At 40.6% G+C, this 24,011-nt stretch overlaps 1 pseudogene; it reads left to right on the top strand.

The window, feature by feature from the left end:
• Window positions 1-11,124: 11,124 nt before the first annotated feature.
• Window positions 11,125-11,918, top strand: LOC147006058 (large ribosomal subunit protein eL8 pseudogene; annotated as a pseudogene).
• Window positions 11,919-24,011: the final 12,093 nt, after the last annotated feature.

Raw genomic sequence — 24,011 nt, 5'->3', positions numbered from 1 at the left:
AGCCAGAAAAGTGGACTAGATACCCTGGAACTGGAATTATAGATGGTTGTAATCCTTCAGCTGGGTGCTGGGAACTAAACCTGGATCCTCTGTATAGCAATGAGTGCTCTAAATTGCCAAAACATCTTTCTAACCCCTAAAGATTTACTTTTAATGAAACCCAAGTCAGCGACTCAAACAGCATTTTTGCTGTTTAACATCTCAGCAAATAGCTGAGATGTTAACTTGTATTAAAACTTTTTATTTTACTTTTTTTATTGGATATTTTCTTTATTTACATTTCAAATATTTTCCCCTTTCCAGATTTCCCCTTCGGGCCTCCACCCACCCAATCCCTCCTCCCCTGCCTCTATGAGGGTGCTCCCCACCCACCCACCCACCCACCCACTCCCTGGCATTCCCCAACACTGGAGCATTGAACACCCTCAGACCCAAGGGCCTCTCCTCCCACTGATATCCAAAAAGGCCATCCTCTGCCACACATGTGGCCAGCGCCATGGATTCCTCCATGTGTATTCTTTGGTGGGTGGTCCAGTCCCCGGAGCTGGGGGCAGGGGAGTCTGGCCTGTTGACACGGTTGTTCCTTCCATGGGGCTGCAAACCCCCTTTAGCCTTCAGTCCCTTCTCCAACTCCTCCATTGGGGACCCCCTAGCTCAGTCCAATGGTTGGCTGCGAGCATTTCCTCTGTATTTGTCAGGCTCTGGCAGAGCCTCTCAGGAGACAGCCATATCAGGCTTCTATCAGTAAGCACTTCCCAGCATCCACAATAGGATCCTGGTTTGTTGACTGTATATGGGATGAATCCCCAAGTGGGACAGTTTCTGGATGGCCTTTCTTTTAGTCTCTACTCCACACTTTGTCTCCATATTCCTCCTGTGAGTATTTTGTTCACCCTTCTAAGAAGCACTGAAGCATCCACATTTTGGTCTTCCTTCTTCTTAGGCTTCATATGGTCTGTGAATTGAATCTTGGGTATTCCAAACTTTTGGGCTAATATCCACTTATCAGTGAGTACATACCGTGTGTGTTCTTTTGTGACTGAGTTACCTCATTCAGGATGATAATTTCTAGTTCCATCCATTTGCCTGAGAATTTTGTGAAGTCATTGTTTTTAATAGCTGAGTAGAATTCCACTGTGTAAATGTACCACATTTTCTGTATCCATTCCTCTGTTGAGGGACATCTGGGTGCTTTCTAGCTTCTGGCTCTTATAAATAAGGCTGCTATGAACATTCTTCTGAGTATATGCCCAGGAGTGGTATACCTGGGTCCTCAAGTAGTACTATGTCTAATTTTCTGAGGAACTGCCAGACTGATTTCCAGAGGGTTGTACCAGCTCGAAATTCCATCAGCAATGGAAGAGTGTTCCTCTCTCTCCACATCTTCGATAGCATCTGCTGTTATCTGAGTTTTTGATCTTAGCCATTCTGACAAGTGTGAGGTAGAATCTCCCGGTTGTTTTGATTTGCATTTCCCTGATGACTAAGAACGTTGAACATTTCTTTAGGTGCTTCTCAGCCATTTGAGTTTCCTCAATTGAGAATTCTCTGTTTAGCTCTGTTCCCCATTTTTTAATAGGGTTATTTGGTTCTCTGGAATTTACCTTCTTGAGTTCTTTGTGTATGTTGGATATTAGCCCTCTATCGGATGTGAGATTGGTAAAGATCTTTTCCCAATCTGTTGGTTGCCAACAAACAGCAACTTTTAAAATCAAACATTCCAATATTATATAATCTGAAGAGACATGTATAATATGCCAAAGAAATGATGGTAGGAAAAACTACCAAATAATAAAAGTTTTTAAAGTATCTGGGCTCTAGAACATGGTCCCTTTAAAAATATATATGCTGGTGATTAAACCAGTGGCCTTGCAAGTACTAAGGTCACTTGCATGTGACCCACCACCTAGCTATACCCCAGCATACATATTTGTATAGACTGGTATAGACTAGACTCCTAGTAAACTTGTCTTGTTACATTTGTTCTGTCTGGTTGGTGTAATATAATTATAGAAATGTAGTACACTAATGTGATGCTTTGGTGTGTTCATTTGTCATGTCCATGTCTGTCTAGAAAATGTGCTAAGAGGTATAAAATTAACCTAGCCGCTGTGTGTGTAATTGATGCTAAAGGTGTTTGAATAGAGTGCACTGGCTCCTGTAGTTGCTCCTCAGTAAAAAGAAAAATAAACTGTTACTTTAGAAGTGTAACCAATCAGAGAAGCTTCTCTCATATGAATACAAACTGTTTCTGATCTTCTTTTCTGATAGAGATTTTTTTTTTTTTTTTGAGACAGGGTTTTTCTGTGTAGCCCTGGCTGTCCTGGAACTCACTCTGTAAACCAGGCTGGCCTCGAACTCAGAAATCTGCCTGCCTCTGCCTCCCGAGTGCTGGGATTAAAGGCGTGCGCCACCACGCCCGGCTCTGATAGAGATTTTTATTTGATTGTTTGAAACAAGGATTCTCTATGTAATCCTGGCTGATCTGGAGCTTGCTGTGCACACCAGGTTGGACTCAAATTCCAAGAGATCCACCTGCCTCCCAAATCCTGAAATTAAAGATAGATGCCACCACAGCTGGCTTCTGATAGAGATTTTTTTTTTAAGGGCTAGGTTTTCTAGATTAGACTTCAGTCCGTGCACCTGGAGGATATCATTCTATGCTGATAAAGATCTGGAACAACAACTACAATTCTAGTTTGTTCTACATGTATGTATGGGTGTTTTGCCTCCATGTAGGTCTGAACACCACATGGATGCCTGATGACAGGATAAAATGCCATCAGAGGTGGGGAATAGGAGGGTAGGGGATGCCCTTGGCAGGCCGTGCCAGGGTGTGCCTAGGATAAATTTACACCATGCAACAGATCTAGTGTAAGTGGTTTATTGGTGGAGGGGAGAGTGCAAGGCCATCTCAGAGTGAAGGCTTTTGGGAGAGATAGAGGCAGACAGGAAGGCAGGAGACAGAGAGGGAATGGGAAGGAGAGAGAGAGAGAGAGAGAGAGAGAGAGAGAGAGAGAGAGAGAGAGAGAGAGAGCTACAGCCTCAACAAATGAAAGCGTTGCTGCTACTTGAACTAGCTGGACGCCTTGGTTGAATTTATACTAATCTACTCTAATCTAACTGGATCCATGTTTTCCAGGAGCCAAAATAGTGAATTAAATGGAGCTATGCTGAGACCACGAGCCCTCATCTTTAGGTCTTCTGCAGTTCTCCCCGGGGCATAGAAGTCATAACACCAAGAAAACATCAAAGATTTAAATGCTACTCTCCACTAGGTCCAAGCATTTATATAACAATTCACTTAACAATAACAGTAAACATTCTTCCCAAGCACAAATGGGACATTCACCAAGATGGACCATAAATGGATTCATTAAACAATTCCTATTAAATTAAGGATTAAAATTGAATAGACTGTGTTCTCTGAGTATAATAGATTCAAATTAGCAATCAAAAGCAAAAATGTATTTGGAAAAATCCTCACATATTTTGAAGTTAAATAACATCCTTCCAAAAATTCTATGAGTCTTAGAAGAAGCAAAAATACTCATAAGAAAATAGAAAAGCTGAAAAATACTTTAAACTCAACGAAAATGAAACATGTAGGCAGAGCTGATGCATGCTTACATTCTGTATCTGCCTAAATTATCAAAGTCTGTCTAGAAAATATGCCAGGGAATGTAGAAGTTAACCTACTAGCTGAAGTTTCAAAGGTAGAGGAGATTAGTTCTCTAGTCAATGTTTCAAGGTGCCTGGCACCACCAGGAAAACAGTCAGAGATAAGGAAAGGTGAGAAGAGAAAGGGGGACAGAGAAGGACAGATAGGGTAGGAGAGGTGGGGAGAGGGAGAGGGACAAAGAGGGGGAGAGAGGGAGAGGGGGAGAGAGGGAGAGGGACAAAGAGGGGAAGAGAGGGAGAGGGAGACAGGGGGACAGGGGGACAGGGGAAGAGGGGGAGAGGGAGAGGGAGAGGGGGAGGGGAGGGGGACGGGAAGGGGAGAGGGAAGCAAGCAGTCTTTTTATGCACTGACAGCACCTGGAGGCAGGTAATGGCAGCAGATGATGACCTAAGGGCTTAGGTCCCTGGGAGGAGCCTAGAAGAATCGCCCATAAGCCAACACATGTTTTGCTTTTGAATAATTTGAATTCAAAAATCAAATATAAAGCTGGAAAAAAAAAAACAGAAAACATCTTCTCTGTTTTGTGACAATGTTTGAATAGGCTTCTGCAGAGTGATCCTTCCCAATAGCTTCCTGCAGAGCGATCATCTTCCCCCAGCTTCCTGCAGAGTAACCATCTCCCCACAGCTTCCTCACTGTGGCTGCATTGGATCCACTGCTTCCATTTGTATCTTTGTGGCAGTTGTCATCCTTACATACTAAATCCATACAAATTAATATTGTGCCTGAACATTAGCTGTATGGTTGTTTTGATAAACCATAACCATATGTATGACTCTAGAAAAAGGCAACAGGAATACAGAATTCATAACAAAGCAGAACTTTTAATAAAGGTCAAAACACAAAGTAAATTTCTGTATATTTTAAAATTCTGTCTTAGTGAGCAGAGGAGCTCCTGCCAGTAAGTTAGTCAAGTGAGGTTTCCCAGAGGTGAGTGGAAATCCTGGGAGTTACTCAGCATTACCATGGATCAATGATTTGGTGAATCATTGTCTTCGAAGATGCTGATCTCATTTTTATCTTAAACTGGTTTATTTTCTCCTTAACGATGTGTTAGTTTGTGAGGAGCCGCCCTCACATTCGCCATTACAAGATGGCGCTGACATCCTGTGTTCTAAGTAGTAAACAAATAATCTGTGCATAACTTGGCCGATGGGCTGCAGCCAATCAGGGAGCGACACGTCCGAGGCGGAGGACAATTCTCCATAAAAGGGACGGGGTTTTGCCATTCGCTCTCTGCCTCCTGAAGAAGTAAGCAATAAAGCTTTTGCCGCAGAAGATTCCGGTTGTCCTGAGCGTGTTCTTGCCGGCGGGGACAAAAGCTCGGGATATTAGTTGTACATTGCCATTAAAATATAGCTGTGATAACTTTTTAAAGGGTTAGGTGTACAGCAAAACCTGAGCAGTTATGTTTCTGTGCTGGAAAATGGTTTCTCCCACATTTCTAGAAAAACAAAAACAAACAAACAAACAAATCTGTTGTGCACCTGAAACGTCAACTCCTTATCCACGTCCTTCATCTGGCTACAGTCATTGTGTTTTATGTGCTCTATCCTAGGTTGTTATCATTTCTGCAGCTACCTCTTCCAACACTGCCATTCTTTTATCTCAATACAGATTAGGAAACAGGAACCCTAGTTTGTTGTTAGTGCCTCTCACCAAAAATTTCCATTCCCACTCCAGCCTACTCTGGGTTCATTGTGCATTTGTGTTTCCTCTTCTTTTACAGTTATCTGTGACCTTGAACTTGCACCAGACAAGCCTAAGTAAGAGTGCAAAAGGCATGGGTGTTATTGTGGACTTACACCTAAGAGGTCAGTGCATGACCCACCACCCTGTCTACTCCCTTTGGCCATGTCTGGGCCATTCATCTTGGATCCTGGAGTGAGCATATTAATGAACAGAGCTCTATCTTGGCCCAATAGATCTGGAATATGAGCTGGAACTTTGTGTATTCTGTGCCATGGAGGTTTCTTTGGTTAGTTGGTTGGTTGGTTGGTTGGCTGGTTGGCTGGCTGGCTGGTTGGTTGGTTGGTTGGTTGGTTGTTGGTTTGCCATTGTTACTACTTCAGAATAACTTAGTTCTTTCCAGGTGCTACCTGAATTACTAGTTGTCTCCACATCTCTGAAGCATGGTGCCCCACCCAGCCTCTGTCCTGAGACCTTTTCCCATGGAAAAGATGCCTGTGAGCTCCTGCAGGAACTGCCTCCAGAATTAATAAGAATTAATTACCCTTCAAAGATTGTGGTTGTTTATCATGTTGCATGTATTCACCCTTCCATGTATCTATCTTTCCTTGTCAGTAGTTTGACATGCCATCAGTCATGGCTACTTATCTTACTTTGATTACACAAATACACATCTAGTAACTCTGACTCTGTTTTTAAAGAATGGAAACAAAATTCCTAGGCTCAAAGCAGTTATTTCCAGCACTACCTCTTCAAACAAAACCTTGAGTCCATCTTTGTATGCCTATAGTAAACAGGATAGTAGCTAATAGTAGCAGGATATAGTAGCTAAAACGACAGGATACTAAGCCAACCTGTAATGCAAGGTATACATTCTTCCCTGGTAAAGTTACCAGACTGCCCCCTGGTTGGACCTAAGATTTGCACACAGACTGTTTTGAGTTCTGCAAACAAGCCTGTTGTTGATAGACAACAAGTCCCGACAGGAAGCCAAACTTGTCCTCAGATTTTTTCCTATGACAGATAATAGCATATTTTAGAAAGCTTTGGCACAGAAATTAAGCTGTCTGTGACCTTTCCATGCTCTACTTAGGGCAATTACGTCTCAACTTCTACAAGAAAATTGATGTAAATCAAAGTCCCCAATCTCATCAAGATCCCCTAATGTGTCTTAAAGCAATAATATGTGACTTATGCTCTTGCTTCAGAAGCTTAAATATAAATGATATATCATTAGCCAAAAGACTATCTTTTGAATCTGACAGATATTACCCTTCTAAAATCTTATATGGCCTATATATGTCTTAATAAAAATACTAAATTTTCCCATGTAGAAGCCAATATTTAATTATTAGGCCAATTCCTTTAAATTTGCAAATATTTAACCATTTTGACCTATAAAATGGCAATTTCATATGATTTAGCTAAATAACTTTGCATATATTATGCTGTTGTATTTTTCTCTATGTACATAATGAAAATGTTTTAAAAGAATTTGGTGGTTTTTCTTCCTGAAACTATGCTGATACTCCTTATTATTCATCTTAATGGATGTACCATTGACATCGCAGACCTCCAAGTGGACAGGTGCTTGTAGCTAAGTCATAATCGTGTTTCACTCTTGCATCCAATGGCTAATGATCTGTTCCTCCTTGACATATGTTTCTTTGTTTTTAATTCCTTTCTGGCTCCATTGCTACTGCCTCTTTCTGGGCTCAACTGTGGTACACCACAGCACCTACTTATGCCTATACTTTCTGGTACTTAGATTGCTTATTAATTCTGGAGGCAGTTCCTGCAGGAGCTCACCAGCGTCTTTTCCATGGGAAAGTGTGAGGGAGAGGATGGGAATAAAAATATAGTCTTCATCTTGGTCTCTAGTCTCTAGTCTAAAACTGCTCCATGGTGTCCTGTTTTGCTCTTCTATCCAGATAGTCCGCTCTTTCACAGCTGTTTCTTATGCTGTAGTCAAGACCCCCCCTCCCCCGCCCCTTATTGATTATGAGGTCAGTGCCTGGTAACTTCTCCTTTCTCAGATCTCAAATGCTGTCTTTTAACATTAAAATTGGGGAAGGGTTTACCAAGAAGTATTCAAGTGTTTATCTAGATGCCAAATATATTCCTCACTACTCTAATAGGTCAAAACAGTTCTCAATCTTGCTGACTATTAGGGCCAATTATTCTTATGAACAGGATGACTCTATTTCTTGCTTGCTGCTCCTTGGTTATGAAAAGCTTAAGGTTTCTAAGCAACAGCTATAGTGGACTCCTGGGTATCTACGAGGTAGAGTCTTCCCTCTGAGAACCAAGACTCCCTCTGAATTCATAATCCAAGAGTTGAGAGAAATAGAAAATCCTTCCTAAATACATACAATCATAGTGATAGAAATGAAATTATTTCAGCTTCTCATTTATAATTCCCACCCCATTAGGGGTGGGGACATAGCTCAGTGTCTAGCCTGTGTAAAGCCCTGAATTCAAGGCCCAGTAATTAAAAAATAAGTGAGTAAGTGAGTAATTAAGTAAATAAATAAATAAATAAATAAGTAAAACAAAAGACCACATTGACATAGCAGCCAAAATTGAAGATTTTGAGTTGAGCTTCGTGACAGACAGCGTTCATTCTCCAGATCTGTCTAGCTTCTGTAGAGGTAAGGCTGGTGTATTAAGAAGAGACACAGAAAGGAATATTACCCTTGGATCCTTCAGACCTTATGGGCTCACACTAATTTCCACCATTTCTTTGAGATGCAATACTGGTTTTGATTTACTTTATTGGCTGAGAAGGGCAAAGTTTTAGAGCATGTCCAATTCTCTACATTTTTTCAACTTGCATTGTTGGTTCAAGTATTTAATATCATAGTCATTATAGGTCATCATGTTTTTCCATGCTTCTCAAAAAAACAAAAAACAAAACAACAACAACAACAAAAAAATCATACCCCGTGGTCTTTCCCAACTATTAGATTCTATATTGGAGCTATTGAATCAGTAAGCAATGTATTTGCCCCCTTTAATCCAGTGTTCTATAAATCTATTCCCATGTGAACTCCCGGTTCCTGACAGTGTACTTTGGCTATATCCCTCAGCAGTTTGTGAGTTCAATTAGTTTTCTATTTGCTGGTAAACAATACCAAAGAGTGGCCGAGCTCTCTCCTCAGGTCTCAAGAAAGTGTGAAAATCATGTGTCTACCACATTAGGTTCTCATCTTAACACCCTGGGGAAAATTTGCTTCCCAAGCTCATTACTCCCACTGACAAAATTTATTTCTTGAAGGCGGTAAAACTGAGGTCCTCATTTTCTTGCTGCTGTCTACACAGCTTTCTCTTAGCAGCTAGAAAGTTTTGGCGTATGGATCCCTTTACTTTTAAGCCAGCAGTCCTGTGTTTCATTTCTTGTTTGCTTCAAATCACACACAAACGATCTCCCCATCAATTGGAGATGTGTGTGTGTGTGTGTGTGTGTGTGTGTGTGTGTATGTGTGTGTGTGTGTGTTTGTGTGGCCCTGAAGATGGAACATTTGGTATTGCCTCCTGCTAGACTCAGACTCTGCCAGTCTCTTACATTTCTAGCCATGTCTTTGAGACAGAGTACATTAGTTAGTTTTCTCATGGCTTTGACTACATACCTCAGAAGCAACTTGAGGAAGGATATATTTGGGCTCACAGTTGAGGCTACAGTTTGTCCTGGTTGGGCAGGTGTGCTAGTGAGTACAACTACAGCCATGACAGCAGGAATATGAACCTCGTAGTCACACTTCAGCTGCAGTTGGGAAGCAGAGATGAACACTTGTCTTCCACCCACTTTGTCCATTTCATTCAATCTGGAACCCCAAACCATAGGATATATCTTCTTAATTCAATTAAACTTCTCTAGAAACAACACCTATTTTTGCCTCCTAGGTGATTTTTAAATCCCCTTACATTGGGAATAAAGAATAAACTATCAAAAGTGTACCCCTTGTCGTCTTGGTACCCAAGACACTTCACTTTTAAGTTGCCACATCCTGCTGCTGATTGTTAAACTCTCAAGTTCATTGCATGCAACGAGATGCATTTAGTTCATCGCTAGAAGTCTCTAAAGTCTTAACAGTTTATTGTTCAAAAGTGTAAGCAGAGTCTCTTCTGAGACTCAGGCAATCTCATCAAGTGTCAACCCCTGTGAAATCAGAAGAAGTGTAATTATGTCTTTCTGATATGCAATGGTACATGGTAATGTTGTCATCCCGAAAGTGAAGAATGGGAGCATAGCAAGCTCTCTACAGATACATCCTCTCTGTGTCTGTAGCTGCTTTCTCCACACTTGCTTTGTTTCCATTTTTAAGTGGTTCATGCTCCTTTCCTCATCCAACTGTACAATTTTTATAAGTTTCTTATGTCCCTTCCACTCCTTTTCCTCTTCGATTCTACTCCATTAAAGCAATGGACTAGAACAATGGCAGGACCTTAATGTCATCCTGTCTTACGATTTCCTCAACTGCACAAAGTATACCCATTACTTCTGAATTCAGTCTCCGTCAAATTTTCCAGGCATGGGTAGGACGTTGTGTAGTGGAAGCATCACCTAGCAATAGAAAGCTGATGGCCTACCAGCAAAAGGCAGGAAATAGAAGGTGGGACATCCGGTAGAGAGATTGGAACTCTGGGAGATAGTAAGTGATGGAAAGATTCGCTACCTGGGCTCTAGGAAGTGGGATATTTGAAGCTAAGGAGAGGCAACCAACCACGCTGCAGAACTTAGGCTGGTTTAAAGGGAATACTAGAGTCCGAGCTAGCGGGAACAAACCAAAGCTTAAGGCCTAGACTTTATTATCAAATTAAAAACCTCTGAGTCATAATTATGGAACTGGGGCCTAGTTGCAAAGCCCATTTGCAGGATAAATCTGGATTCTTTTTGAGAAAAGCTAGAATTTTGTTCCCCTTGACTTAGGTTTTTGCTGCTCTTCCTTTTATTGTTATCTCCAAACTCCCATCAGAAAGGCTAAGCTCTGCACTCAGCCTTCAAGGGCTTCTCTAGCCCATGGCTTGGACTCTTCCACACTGCTCACACAAAAATGGTTTCCAAAAATTATATGCCCCAGTTCAGGGGAATGCCAGGGCCAGGAAGCAGGAGTGGGTGGGTTGGGGAGCAGGGCAGGAGGAGGGTATAGGACACTTTCAGGATAGCATTTGAAGAAAATATCTAATAAAAAAATTTTGAAAGAAAATAAAAAATTAATAAATCGTACTCTGACAAAAAAAAATTTCCAAGGTCTAAAAACCACATGGTCAGATTCATCACAGCAAAACACCCACTTCTTAGGACCAGTTTTGTGTATTGTATCTTTTTTCATTGCTGTGATAAATACCTGACAAAAGCAACCTAAGGAAGGGCATATTTTTACTCAGAATTCAAGGATTTTTTCAACTAGAAGTTCAAGTGTACACTCGCATCATAGAGAGGAAGTGGTGGTGGTAAGAGCCTAGGCCAAGTAGTCACATTCAGAGAGAGACTGAGACAAAGACAGACACAGACACAGACACAGACAGAGATAGGGAGACAGAGAGAGACGGACAGACAGAGGGAGAATGTTCATGCTTAGCCAGCTTTCTTCAGTTTAGGTGGCCTGGGACCCCACCCCATTAGAAGGTGATGTCCACATTCAGGCTTGGTCTCCTAATCTCAACTAACCTAATCTATATTACCACTCATAGGCAAGCTAGGAGTCTTCTAAGTGATTGTAAATCTTACCAAGTTAACATTGATAGTCAGTATGAACCATCACAGGAAGAACAGGTTCATTTTGGCCCTGGTCCCCGCTGTCGTCAAGAAACTAGAGGCCAAGAAGGTGGCCAACCCTTTATTTGAGAAGAGGCCCAAGAACTTCGGGCAGGATATCCAGCCCAAAAGAGATCTAACACGCTTCGTCAAATGGCCCTGGTACATCAGGCATTTGCAGCGGCAAAGAGCCATCCTCTATAAGCGGCACAAAGTACCTCCTGCCATTAACCAGTTCACCCAGGCTCTGAACAGGCCAACAGCTACTCAGCTGCTTAAGCTTGTCCACAAGTACAGGCCAGAGACAAAGCAAGAGAAGAAGCAAAGGCTACTGGCCCGTGCTGAGAAGAAAGCTGCTGGCAAAGGGGACATCCCATCTAAGAGATCACCTGTCCTCCATGCAGGGGTCAATACGGTCACCACCTTGGTGGAGAACAAGAAGGCTCAGCTGATGGTGATTGCCCATGACATAAACTCCATTGAGCTGGTGGTTTTCCTGCTTGCCCTGTGTTGAAAGATGGGGATGCCCTACTGCATCATCAAGGGAAAGGTCAGGCTGGGGTGCCTGGTCCACAGGAAGACATGCACCACTGTTGCCTTCACACAGGTTAACTCGGAAGACAAGAGTGCTCTGGCTAAGCTGGTGGAAGTTATTAGCACCAATTGTAATGACAGATATGACAAGATCCGCTGCCACTGGGGAGGCAGCGTCCTGGGTCCTAAGTCTGTGCCTGCATTGCCAAGCTGGAAAAGGCAAAGGCTAAAGAACTCACCACTAAATTGGGTTAAATGTACACTACATTTTCTGTACATAAATATAATTACAAAATTTTTAAAAAATCTTAATTACATCTTCAAAATTACTTCACAATAGTATTCATATTGGTGTTCGGTTGCATAACTGAGAGGGTGTAGGTGTACTCTTCCGGGGTCTTCAAGACAATCTTAGAACTCCTCCTGTTTCAAGGGAAAAGGACACTTATCCCCTTGCATCAATAATATATTAGATGTAGGCTGTCCTGAGTATGTAGGATGACCTTGGGAAGGATTAATCTGTGCAGCTGTAGAAATTCTACCGAGGACTGGGAACTGAGAACTGAGACTTGTCTGTCGGTTGCATTCCCAGGAGCTTGGAAGATAAATTCTTCCAACCAATAGAAGGAGCAGGGCTGTTTATCTCTTCCTTTTCATTGTCGCAGATCTTACTAGGTTTCAAATACTCCATCTACATTCCAGACTTGCCCTCTTCTAATACGTTTTTTATGTGCAAATTTCTTCCTACAAACAACACAGAACATGCAGTTCCTTGAATTAAAGTAATCTCCTAACAAAATGAAATTTTGTGAATCGCATAGCCTTATCCATAAAAATATGATCAGCCCCCTTGCATATATGTGCTTCTAATTTGGAATTGATCAATATGAACTATTAGATTGGTTATTATATGATGATACTAGTGTCAGATTGCTTATTATACTAGGATGCCAGCATCAAATGCTATTTTCTTACTAATAAAGCTTATATTTCTTCTTTATTTTATAAGAGGAAAAATAACCACACATATCCTACTGTTTTCTTATTGACTTCACTCTAGAGGCCAGTGCTATACACACCAGATTTTGAAACAACTTTAAATTTCACTTGGATAAACAAACCTGCCTGATAGAAAAACCCTGGTGTACCACAAGGCACCCAGTCTGCTCCGAGGCACTGTTTTGATCCAGGCGATCCAAGGCATTAAGATGGAAAGGCAGCCTGAAAACAAGATTGCCACGGGATTTCTTTATATTGTGATTGTTCACCCGGTGATTGCAAATGGAATGAATTCATTCCATGAATTCATGATTTGAAATCATTTTAAGCAAGCAGTTGGACTACCGTTGACTGTAGGTGTGCAAACTTGCAGGGACGAAGGAGAGAGAAAAAGACTGAATGCTCAATTAAAAGAACAAAAACAAACAAACAAACAAAAAACAAAACAACACACACACACACCTGCCAACACGAATTTTAAACTCTAGTTATAATGAATTAGAAAGTACAGAAAATATCACTTCCTGGTCTTGGGATTTGTAGCAGATCATGGGCATAAGTCATAAGATAATTTTAGCAGTGTCACTGTCTTTTAAGAGAGGATTTTCCAGGGTAGTTGTAGCATACCTTTAGTTCCAGAACTCTGGAGGCAGAGGCAGGCTCAAAGTCTGTGACTCTGAGACCAGTCTGGACTACAGAGCGAATCTAGAACAGCAAGGTTTACACAGAGGATCCCTTTCTCAAAAACAAAACACAAAACAACAACAACAACAAAAACAGAAAGCAAAACAAAAAAGGGGGAAGGAATTTCCAAAAGAAGGAAGAGAGGGGAGGGGCGGTAGATTGACCAAATATATTGCATACATATATGAAATTATGAAAGGATTAATCAAAAAGAAAGAAGACGTGCTTAAATTTTGTTTATAGGATTGGATTTTTCAGGGTTTGTTGATTTGACTTTGGTTCGTAGTTTCTTTTAATAATTTTTCTAGCATGAAACAAATACAACTTTCTTGAAGCCCATTTAAGTATGTCAAAATCCAACAGCATCAGTGGCTCAAGTTTTCAAAGTTGTTTGAATCGTCTTCCTTTTGTAAACAAAGTTATAAGTAAGGAGTCATCTCTTCTTAAAGGGATTCTACATAATAAGAAGATGGAGCCTAAATTAAATTGATCTCTCCACTACTATTCATTCTGCCATGATCCATCTATGAGATTGATGCTTCATGTTCAATTGTTTAATTTCAACTGAAATTGGAAAACCAAAGCAACTTAGGCTATTTAATGATAAAATTACCTTGTGCCGCTACGGTTTTATATATTCCAAAGCACTTTTCCCTTATTAAATCTTGTCTTACAACAAACCTAGTTATTGTTGTTTCTCCTCTAATGTGTGAGTAAAAGGAGCTCCCAAAATAATGTCAGTTTAGTTATCCATTTAATCAGTGTTGAAGCTAAGGCAAAACAGAAAAGTTTCTGTCTCTGTGATGGAACTGCTTTCTTCTCTATGTCATGACTCCTGACGTATTCCTGGAAGTGAATCAAGAGTATATCTTCATCCTCCGCAATGAAGAATCCACAGCCATTTGTGAACTTGGATAGTGTAATAAAATTAGTACTGCAGCCTTTAGATGAATAAAAAATGATCAAGAGTGTATTAACCCAAGTAAGGGTAGGACAAATGTAGCATCAGAAACATTGGTCAAAGTTGAGGAAGCCTGAAGGACAACCCAATGAAGCAGAAACTGATGGTTAATCCAGACTTTAGTTTTTCTCTAACAGGAAATTTTTAATTGGGGTGAAGTTCATCTGTGAGAATTAAAGCTAGATAGACTGATTGAGGATATTTTAGTTTTTTTGGGTTTGAAAGAGGAGTTTGCAGAAAGAATCTATTAAGTTACACGTTACTAGTAAATGTAGGCACGTTTAAGATACCAATACCAGGGTCTGGAAGGGAAGCGGGTTTGGTTAAAATGAAAATATTGGCATGAGGGGTTGGAGAGATGGCTTAGAAGCAAATAACACTTGCTGGTCATGCAGAGGATCCCTTTTTGGTGCCTAGCATCACACACTGTAGCTTACAACCATCTGTAACTCTAGTTTCAGGAGATTTGATGCTCACTTCTGGCCTTTGTAGGTGCTCAGATAGTATGCATACATAAATGTAGGTGACATACTTGTATACATAAAATAAAAATAAATAACTCTTTAAAGATATATTAGACTTGGCATAGTAGCACATGCCTATAGTCTCAAAACTCAAGAAGCTGAGGCAGGCAAATCATGAGTTCCTGGCTAGTATGAGCTACTCAGCCAGATTCTATTCTGTTTGGGAATGGTTTTTATTTGTTTTTTTTCCTGGAGATGTATTCATTGAGAATTATTCAAAATCTTATGCCTCAAATGTCCTCTGCCACCTAAAACAAATATCTGGGTATATAAGATATCAAAGAGTATCAGGGTTGCCAAGATCTAGTATTTCAGTTCTGAATATTCAATTATAAGGAACCAAGGTCTCTTCCTGTGTACTAGAAATAGAGATTGTGCTAACATGGTTTCAAGCAAAGTCAGAAAAAGAATCCTAGTTGCTATGCATTATAGGAGGAATTTACAGTCAGCTTTCGTTTTTGAAGAAGCAGCCAGGTTTCCTATGAGACAGAAGCCATATGAGAAAGAAGTTAACAAAAATTATGGTATGAATCAAGGAAACTTGGAAGAAAAGAGATCGGGCTATTCTCAGATTACACAGTGTAGAATGTAGTTTGAGCAGGAAAGTTCTGGTTCAAACTTGGGCAGCTGGAGTTGCTTCTCACGATTTACTCCCCCAGCTTCTGCCCATCCCCCTACAACATTTCTCCAAGAGCAGAAAAATAAACCTCAAGAGGTTGAGCTTACTATGTGCCCTAAACAGTCCATAGGTGATAGGATATGTAAACACACCTGAAAATGAAGCCCATGGTGTCTGTCTTAGCCCCTGCCGTTTTAACAGCTTATCATAGGATGGGGCTTAAGTGATGAACACTTACCTTTCATAGTTACAGAGGGTGAGAAGTCTAAGATCAAAGTACCAAGTGCTCCAATTATGGTAGGCATAATTCCAATTTGTAAATGACTATCTTCTCACCATGAGCTCACTGCTGGAAAGTAGAGAGTGAACCCAGGCTCATAAGGTCTTTCAGACCTTGTAAAGAAGCTAACCAGGCTCAAGACTAACCCCTTGCCAAGGAAGGCCCCATCTCTCAATACCACCTCACTGGGGACAGGGGTTTCAGTTTATGAATTTCAGGATACAAAACATTCAGTCTATAACACTTGGTATTCCAAGGCAAGCAGAGTATAGTGTTTGCTTTGAGAATGAGAAGCAGATTCACTACTGAAGGGTAGGCCTCTCTGTGTGTGTTTCGACAAGGAGAAAGCTACTCTGTCCTGTCCGCCAGAAACTGAGACCAGGAAATAAAAGAAGATGGAGGCCCTAGGAGATTTGACTTGTAAGGTGTGTCTTCTCATTCTCTTCCTCCCTCCCTCCACCCCCAGGTACTTACAAGGAGCCTGAGATAGACATTGGCATGCCAAAGTATAGCTTTAAAGACAGTAGGAGGTAGGGCACAGCAATAAGCATGGAGATGAAGGTTCTGGCTTTGGGGTAAGTGAGGACCCAGCTGAGACTTTGAACCTATTCTAACAAGCAACTTTATATCCCCAGGTGCTTGTAATGAGCTAATAAAAATTCAGATTAGCCACTCTGCAGAACTACAGAGAAGGAAAAAAAATTCTAGACTGTGAGGTGGGGTAGGGTGAGCAAGATGCTAAGGGGCGAAGTAGTAGAAACATTTCCTGTATCCAGATGTTTGTTCGTCCTAGTGTGATGGGTTGGGTCCTGAGATGAATGAAGCTTGAGAGCCACTTCTAAATCTTGTGTTTTCCTTCCATTCATTCAGACTAAAGAAAGCAAGTTGATAAATGATTTGTTAAAATGACAAATAGTTTCTTGGAGGAATATATAGTACCTAGAGATAAATGTTCTTTTCTCAGCAGCTACTTGAGAAGAATTCCTTTGTAGAAAAAGAGCAGATTTGTTGCAGGGATATTCAACTCATAATAGTGTCCCATGAAGCCTCCCGTTGTCTACAAAAATTTATTGGCAGGGAAAATACTAACTTGTATAACAAAAGGAAAAGGATAAGCATAGGATCTGAAAGACACAATTTTCCAGGATGAAGAGGGCAACATATTTAGTTGTCTGGCCTATTAGACATTAGAGAAAAGAGAAATTATTAGGTCATTGGCTAAATGACTTATGGAGTGAATTCCACCAGTCCCATTACAAAATTACTTATAATTAATATCTTTATAGAAGGGTGTGTATGTTGCATGGGTGTGCGTGGATGTACGTGGGTGTGTGCATGCATGTATGTGTGTGTGTGTGTGTGTGTATGTGTGTAACCTAGAGTAATGACTTATCTGCCAGACATTTGAGCTATCTTATGTGATGATTAATTTTTTTGTGTCAAGTTCACTGGGCTAAAGGATTCAAACCAAACATTTTAATTGTGTCAGTGAAGATACTTTGCAGAAAGATTGGCACTGGAGTCTATATACTGAATAATATTGTCCCCATGCCTGTAGTATGTGTAAGTGTATGTGAGGGTGTAAGCTTGTTAGAAAGACTCTATTGATAGTCAACTCTCTTCTTGGCTCAGTACATAACACAAGAGTGCCTGGAAGCAGTCTTCATATGCTACTGGAATAAATCCTTGAAGTCTTAAGATGAAGATGGTCTGATGTGAAGACACCCCCCAGAGTCCTGAGTAAAGGGTCTGGAGGCTCAAAGAGATGTGTTTATTACATGAGATCAGAACCCTGCCAGCTGCTTCTGTTACTTGGGAAACCTGATAAAATATTCTTCACTGAAATCATAAACATTATGTCAATAAGGAAATAAGGCAGGAGTGCAAAACAAATGGTAATAATGTCAGGTTTTGGCCAGGACTGACAGTAGAAGGGACGGACAGCTATAAAAACAAGTGCCCTAGTAATAACTGAAATAATATGATTTTAGAATAACAGAACCCAGGTGCCATCACTTTATAATTAGAGATGAGGTTGACATTATTAGTATAGCAGACACGAGGCATATAGTAACCAAGGAAGCTTGGCCAACAGGAAAATATAATAGTTAGTCAGAAAAGTGGGGGATGGGAAACAAATTAGCACAAAGTATGACTCATACATAGGAAAATGCCATAATAAAGTCGATTATTTTGGATGCTAAACTAAGAAATTATTTCTTTAATTAAGATTTTAAAAGCTCCACAATCTTTCCATGAACTCTAATCTGTTGGTTGATTTTTTTTCTCTCCAAAAGTGTATTTCTTGGAGTTAGATTAATAAGACACCAATAGCAATTACGATTTTTATGACCAAAAAACATTTAAAAGCTAGAAGTAGAATCACTAATACCAGCCACTGCAGTAGAAAATCATGCTGATGTCTAGATAAAGTATTCAGATGTGGGACTCCGTGATTAAGAAGCCATGTTAATTCAAAAGGACTCTGTAGCACCATATTACATATATAAAATAAATATTTCACAAACCTTTTATTCAAAGAACCTCAAATCTTTTGTATCTCAAGTTTTTGGTAGCAAATATTAAGATAGTCTGGTCAGTCATAAGAGATCTGGAAAGCAGATAACCTTAGAAAAACTCATGGCGTGTTAGTACCATTTGTATGATTCAAAGATTCTAGTCATTCCAGTACATCTCTTCCATGTAAAGCACAAATTATTATACCATGTACCTTTGACTGCAAAATAAAAAAAAGGTGTCCTATAGAATCTTTTGAATTTTGAAAATACTTAGGTTGACTGCTGTTCTTTGTATGGTACAATACAGAGATATAGTTGCATCATCAAAGGATCCTCACCAAGACTAACCCCCAGTTACCCACAACAGTAATCAATTTGTGAACATTAAATCTGTAAGTCAATTTTCCCCCTTGTTCCTACTCCTCTGCATCACTCACTACAACGCATTCTGGGTACTTACATCCTTGCTAAGGACCTGCTATTGGAGGAACCAAAGCCATGGCAGTATTATGATGATGAGGGAAAGTGTAGTTATCAAGTTACGGTAATAAGTCACACAGGAAATGAGGTAGCTCAATTAAGGTAGTGGTGCTTTTTAGGGTAGTTCACTGGGGGACCAACACGCTGAGGGAACTCTTAAAGTCCTGGCTTCTTAAGTAATCAAACTGAAACAACTCATTGTAATGGTCTTTACCAATTAGGAGTTGTCAATTAAGTTCTAATTAAAGGCCTTTTACTAGTATAGTTTATCCAATTAGAAATTACCATCTAACCCCTGACTAGGCCAAAGTAGACAATCAAACTTTTCTTTACCTTATTTCCTCATTTATGTTACAAAAGTCTTCCCTTCTTGCCTTTTTAATGGAATCCTGAACTGTGTTAGCAATCTGTAGCTGTGTAATTCACAACACACATCTTTGATCAGATGAATTAATTAAAAATTTAATGTGCCAAGCTATCTTTTACCACATGAGGTAATTTAATATAGCCAAGAATGACTGCATTTTGGATGACTTTGAAGTTAGACAAGTGATGGGAAAAAGAAGGATTGTGGAATGTCTGAATAAGTCTTGCTTGGGTTAGGTGGAATGATTAAATGTCTTTCAAGTGAGATGGACAAGATTTCAGGAAAAGTAGAATTTTCTGGAAAACAAGTTCGACTTCAGTTAGCTTAAGTTGGAGGTATGTAGTAAACATTTAGAAGTATTCAAGGGGACAGTTTAATACATCAATTTAGAATAGAGGAGGAAAATCCACATAAGAGATACAAATTTGGGGTCACTGGCAAATGGATGATATTTCAAATAATGAGAGTCGAGTATACTACAGGAGTAGATGCAGTAAAAAGGAGAAGAGGATTGGAGCCTGAGCATTGGAAACCAGCAATGCTAAATGCTTGAAAGAAGAGGAAACATCGATGAAGGAGACAAGAAGAGACCATCAGCAGGATGGAAGATAGCCCAGGAACTTGTTTGGGAGGCTACTGGGAGAGAAAATAATGTAAATGAACAAAGAGGAAAGGGCTGTCTCTAACGCTGCTGCTAAGTCAGCCCAAATAAAGACAGCTCATTTATGAGTGGATCCAGCAGTGCCAAGGTTATTTGAAACCTGAAGGCCAGGTGCATGGCGTCCAACTACACCATAAGGGATCACTTTTGGAGTCTATTGAGGTTCAATGAATACGTGATTATTTCTAGGGCTGAAGACAAGACAGACTTTCTCAAGGAATTGGGAAACGTGTACATGAACAGAAGGTTCTTAGGATGAACTACAGCTACTTTCCAGTTTGCCTAAGGCTAGTGAAGTGGTGGGCGAGAAACCCTTTAGTATGAATGGCAGATGAACAGCCAGTTCTGGCGCCCTAGGGGAGAAAATACACTAACACCAGAACTCTGTGGCAGTCAGGCCAGATTAATTTACTGAATGCTTTTGCAATAGATTTTGCTGTAAAATAAATTGGATAGCAGTTTAAATTGAACAACAGTACCAAAAAGTTTCCAATTTTAGAGTGGTTTGGACTTCTTACAATCAATGGGAAGCCCCATAGGTGCCCTGGAAAGGATTCAGGTTGGTGTTGCCACCTGACAATAGCACTGGGAAGTCAGTTAGCAATAAGCACCTAGAAGGATAAATCCTACCCTGCAAAAGATACATGACAAGCAACCAACTCAACTTCCCCCCCCCCCCCCCCGCACCCAACCACTACAAAAGGAAACAAAATAAATCCATAGAATCATTTTGTTCATTTTATTAAATGATTACAAACTTGTGCTCGGTCCAGTTGTGTCCCTCTGGGTTAAACTGTCTCAACTGGAGAAAGTTCCTCCACAGTACCCTTCCCTGTCCTTTTCTAAACATGCATTGCTCTTTCCTGGTGATACTTAATACACCAGAACTCTAAGGCATAGATAAATGGCTGCTCATTGTTTCTTCCATGTTGTGCATAAGTGCTTTTGAATTTTAGTTTTCTTTGGCTATTCCCTTTGTTGTTGTTATTAGGGTATATCAAAATGAAAGGTTAGAACAGTTGAGTTTCCGGATATTAACTCGTTTTATTTGCGATTCTAGGATCAGACAATACTTCACTCTATAAACTACAGTAAGTCCTCTGATGAGCTGAGGTGAACAGGCTGGTGGTATAGCCGGTAAAAGGCAGTGGAAAGCAAGAGAAAGGAACAGAATACCTGTCACGTCAAAAGTGCTCTCCTTGGCTTTGCCAGTGCCTGGCAAACACAGAAGTGGATGCTCACAGTCATCTATAGGATGGAACACAGGGCCCCCAATATAGGAGCTAGAAAAAGTACCCAAGAGCTGAAGGGGTCTGCAACCCTATAGGTAGAACAACAATATGAACTAACCAGTACCTCCAGAGCTCATGTCTCTAGCTGCATATGTAGCAGAAGATGGCCTAGTTGGCCATCATTGGGAAGAGAGGCCCCTTGGTCTAGCAAACTTTATATGCCCCAGTACAGAGGAACACCAGGGCCAAGAAGTGGGAGTGGGTGGGTAGGGGAGCAGAGTGGGGGGAGGGTATAGGGGACCTTTGAGATAGCATTTGAAATGTAAATGAAGAAAATATCTAATAAAAATGTGGGAATAAATAAATAAGGAAAAGAAAAAAATAAGTGCTCTCCTTATAAGGAAATGGAGCCTCCTCTATACTGTGTTATCTGTACACTGAGGTCCTGATGGAGGCTGCAGACTTTGATAATTGGGTCCAGGCTTTGTCCTTTCAGGTTCTGGTACTGTAAGACCCCCTTTCAGGGACCCCCACTCTAGTCTCGGGAGAGAGAGAGTGCACCCAAAGAAACGCATGAGGCAGTTTAATGGCGGAGCTCCAGGTCGAAAAGTATCTCACGCAGGAGACAGTGGATTGGACCCCGAGGCTCGAGCTAGGGGTTTTTATGGGGTAAAGGGCTTAGGAGTGGGGAATTCAGCATAGCAACACACTATTGGCTTATTCAAACATCAGCAGAAAGATTACATGTCAGCAAAAGAATACATGCAGGTCAGGGTGTCAGAGTTCTGTGAGTTGGATGTTTATCAATGTTAGCAGAGTATCTGGTCAATTTATGACTTTAAACTGCGTCAAAGAGCAATGGGCAGAGGGAGGTGCCGGGCCAGATGGTTGTTGACTCAGTTCAGATAGCCCTGTTATGTCCTCACATTCCTCTTTATCTTTATGGTCAAGCTGTTCCCAGGAATGTTTTAACTACGGGGCTTGTGCTGGCTTGTTCTTCTTTGTTCTCAGCCCCAGGCAGCCTCTAGGCTCACAAACAACCAGCAATTTCTGAGTACTTTATATGACTTACAGGTCTTGAAATTTCATCTTTCTTTCAGTACCTCCCCAGATGCCCCGAGGAGCAGGCGAGATACTTCCAGAATCCCTAACCCTAAACACTTCATCTTTCTCCTGAATTCATACTCATTAACGCCCATCCCCACTCTTGGTCTATTTTCTTTTATAAAATATTTTAACTCTGCACACCAAATCCCAGGTCTCTACTCACTCTGAAACTTTGATAATGCAAAACAGGGTTCTTAAGACAACATTTAAAAACAGTTGTTTCTGATCCATTTGTGTGGAAGTGCAAACAAAACACAAATTAGTATCTTTGTGGATGAGTCTGACACAGAGCAGTGAAATAGGCTAGACCATTTCTCTGACCCTCATCTCTTCCGTGTCCTTAACCTCTTTCTTAGCTAACTACTTACTTCACACCTTCGTTTAATTTTTATTAGCAACATTAAACAATGGCTTGATTATTTAAATTACTTCAGAAAGTCAAAACTTATCTGTTTCAAGAACATAGACTTCCTCATACAAGATGTCAGCCATCAGAGGGAGGGCAAGGCAGACTCCTGGTGATCTTTGGATGAGCTCTCCTTCTGTCCAGGGACCTCCTCCTGGGAAGGGCATCCCTTTCTAGGTGTAGGCTTTTCTTTCCAAACTCTTTATAAATTGTGCTGAGCTTCCCAAGGCAATTGCACACTAAAGGATGATCTCTATGGAGAGAGAGGGGGGGAGAGGGAGAGGGAGAGGGAGAGGGAGAGGGAGAGGGAGAGGGAGAGGGAGAGGGAGAGGGAGAGGGAGAGGGAGAGGGAGAGGGAGAGACTTTGTTCACCAAGAAAGTGGAGTTAAACCAGAGGGAGAGAGATTTTACTTATTTCAGCGCAGTCCTAAGTGACTTTGAGCCTGCCCTAAGCTCTCTCTATTAGTAAAATACTGCTGAATGTATTCTGGCTTTCCCAAGGGTTCTTATGGAAACCAAATACGATAATGTATTTGAAAGTGTCCATAGGAATAAAGGGATGCGAAAGTGCTGAGCTTGAGCAAGTTGTGTGAGTTTAACATCCCCGTCCATGCTCCCAGCCAATCTGAAGATTTCTTATGCATAACTCCCAGGTCTCTACATTGTGCTCTTGTGCTTGGCATTCAGCAGAAGCTGTAATTCCATGTAGATATAAAGACAGGATCAGACTGGTTTCAGAAAGCCAGAAAACATTTTCCCCCTTGAAAACAACACAAACGTCTCATGCTTTTTATCACAATCTTGTTGAATTTTCTTCTCAGTCTCAGTGGGAATCTGAGCCTTCCTTAGGTTTTCACTAGAGAATATATATTTCCCCACATAAGTTAAAGTATTCTTTCTGTCAGACTCATCAACCGAATTTTGATTATTTATTAAAAGTAAGTAGTTTCTTCATTTTTTTTTTTCAGTAAGAATTGATTAGCTCCTCCAGGGAAAAAGATTTTGTGTGTTATTTCCTCTAGTTAAATTATGTAGATCTGTAGAGACTTATCTTTAAAAAATACATTTTGTGCCATATCTAATATGTGTAGTTCAAACATTAGCATGGACTTCATTTCCTGCCTGACACCAAGGCGCTGTATTTCTACTTCTATCAAATACGATGAACTGTCATCATTAAAAATAATCATTGCCTGCTCACATTGGAGAATTAAAGATTTCCAAATGGTTTAAGTTTTCCTATTAGTGTCTTTATAAATCTGTTTCTCTCTGGAACCAGACATGTTTGTAAGTTGGCAACTAGTTACCTTATGAAAAATAATACAAGGATCTGTGGTTTCTTTTATTTCTTTTATTTTATTGAGTGTCTTGGTCATACTACGGATCACACCTGGGTCCTGATTTACTAACAAGGGTTCTGCTGCTGAGCTCCGTCTAGGCCCTATTTCTTTTAGATATGAGTATTTCTGCTTTGATGTGACTTTCTGAGCCACAATGATGTACTTGAAG

Source organism: Mus caroli, unplaced genomic scaffold (assembly GCF_978045245.1).
Source record: "Mus caroli unplaced genomic scaffold, Mus_caroli_1 scaffold_1, whole genome shotgun sequence".
In the NCBI taxonomy this organism is placed as follows: domain Eukaryota; kingdom Metazoa; phylum Chordata; class Mammalia; order Rodentia; family Muridae; genus Mus; species Mus caroli.
Note: the sequence above shows the minus strand (reverse complement) of the source record. Positions and strands in the feature narration are given on the sequence as shown.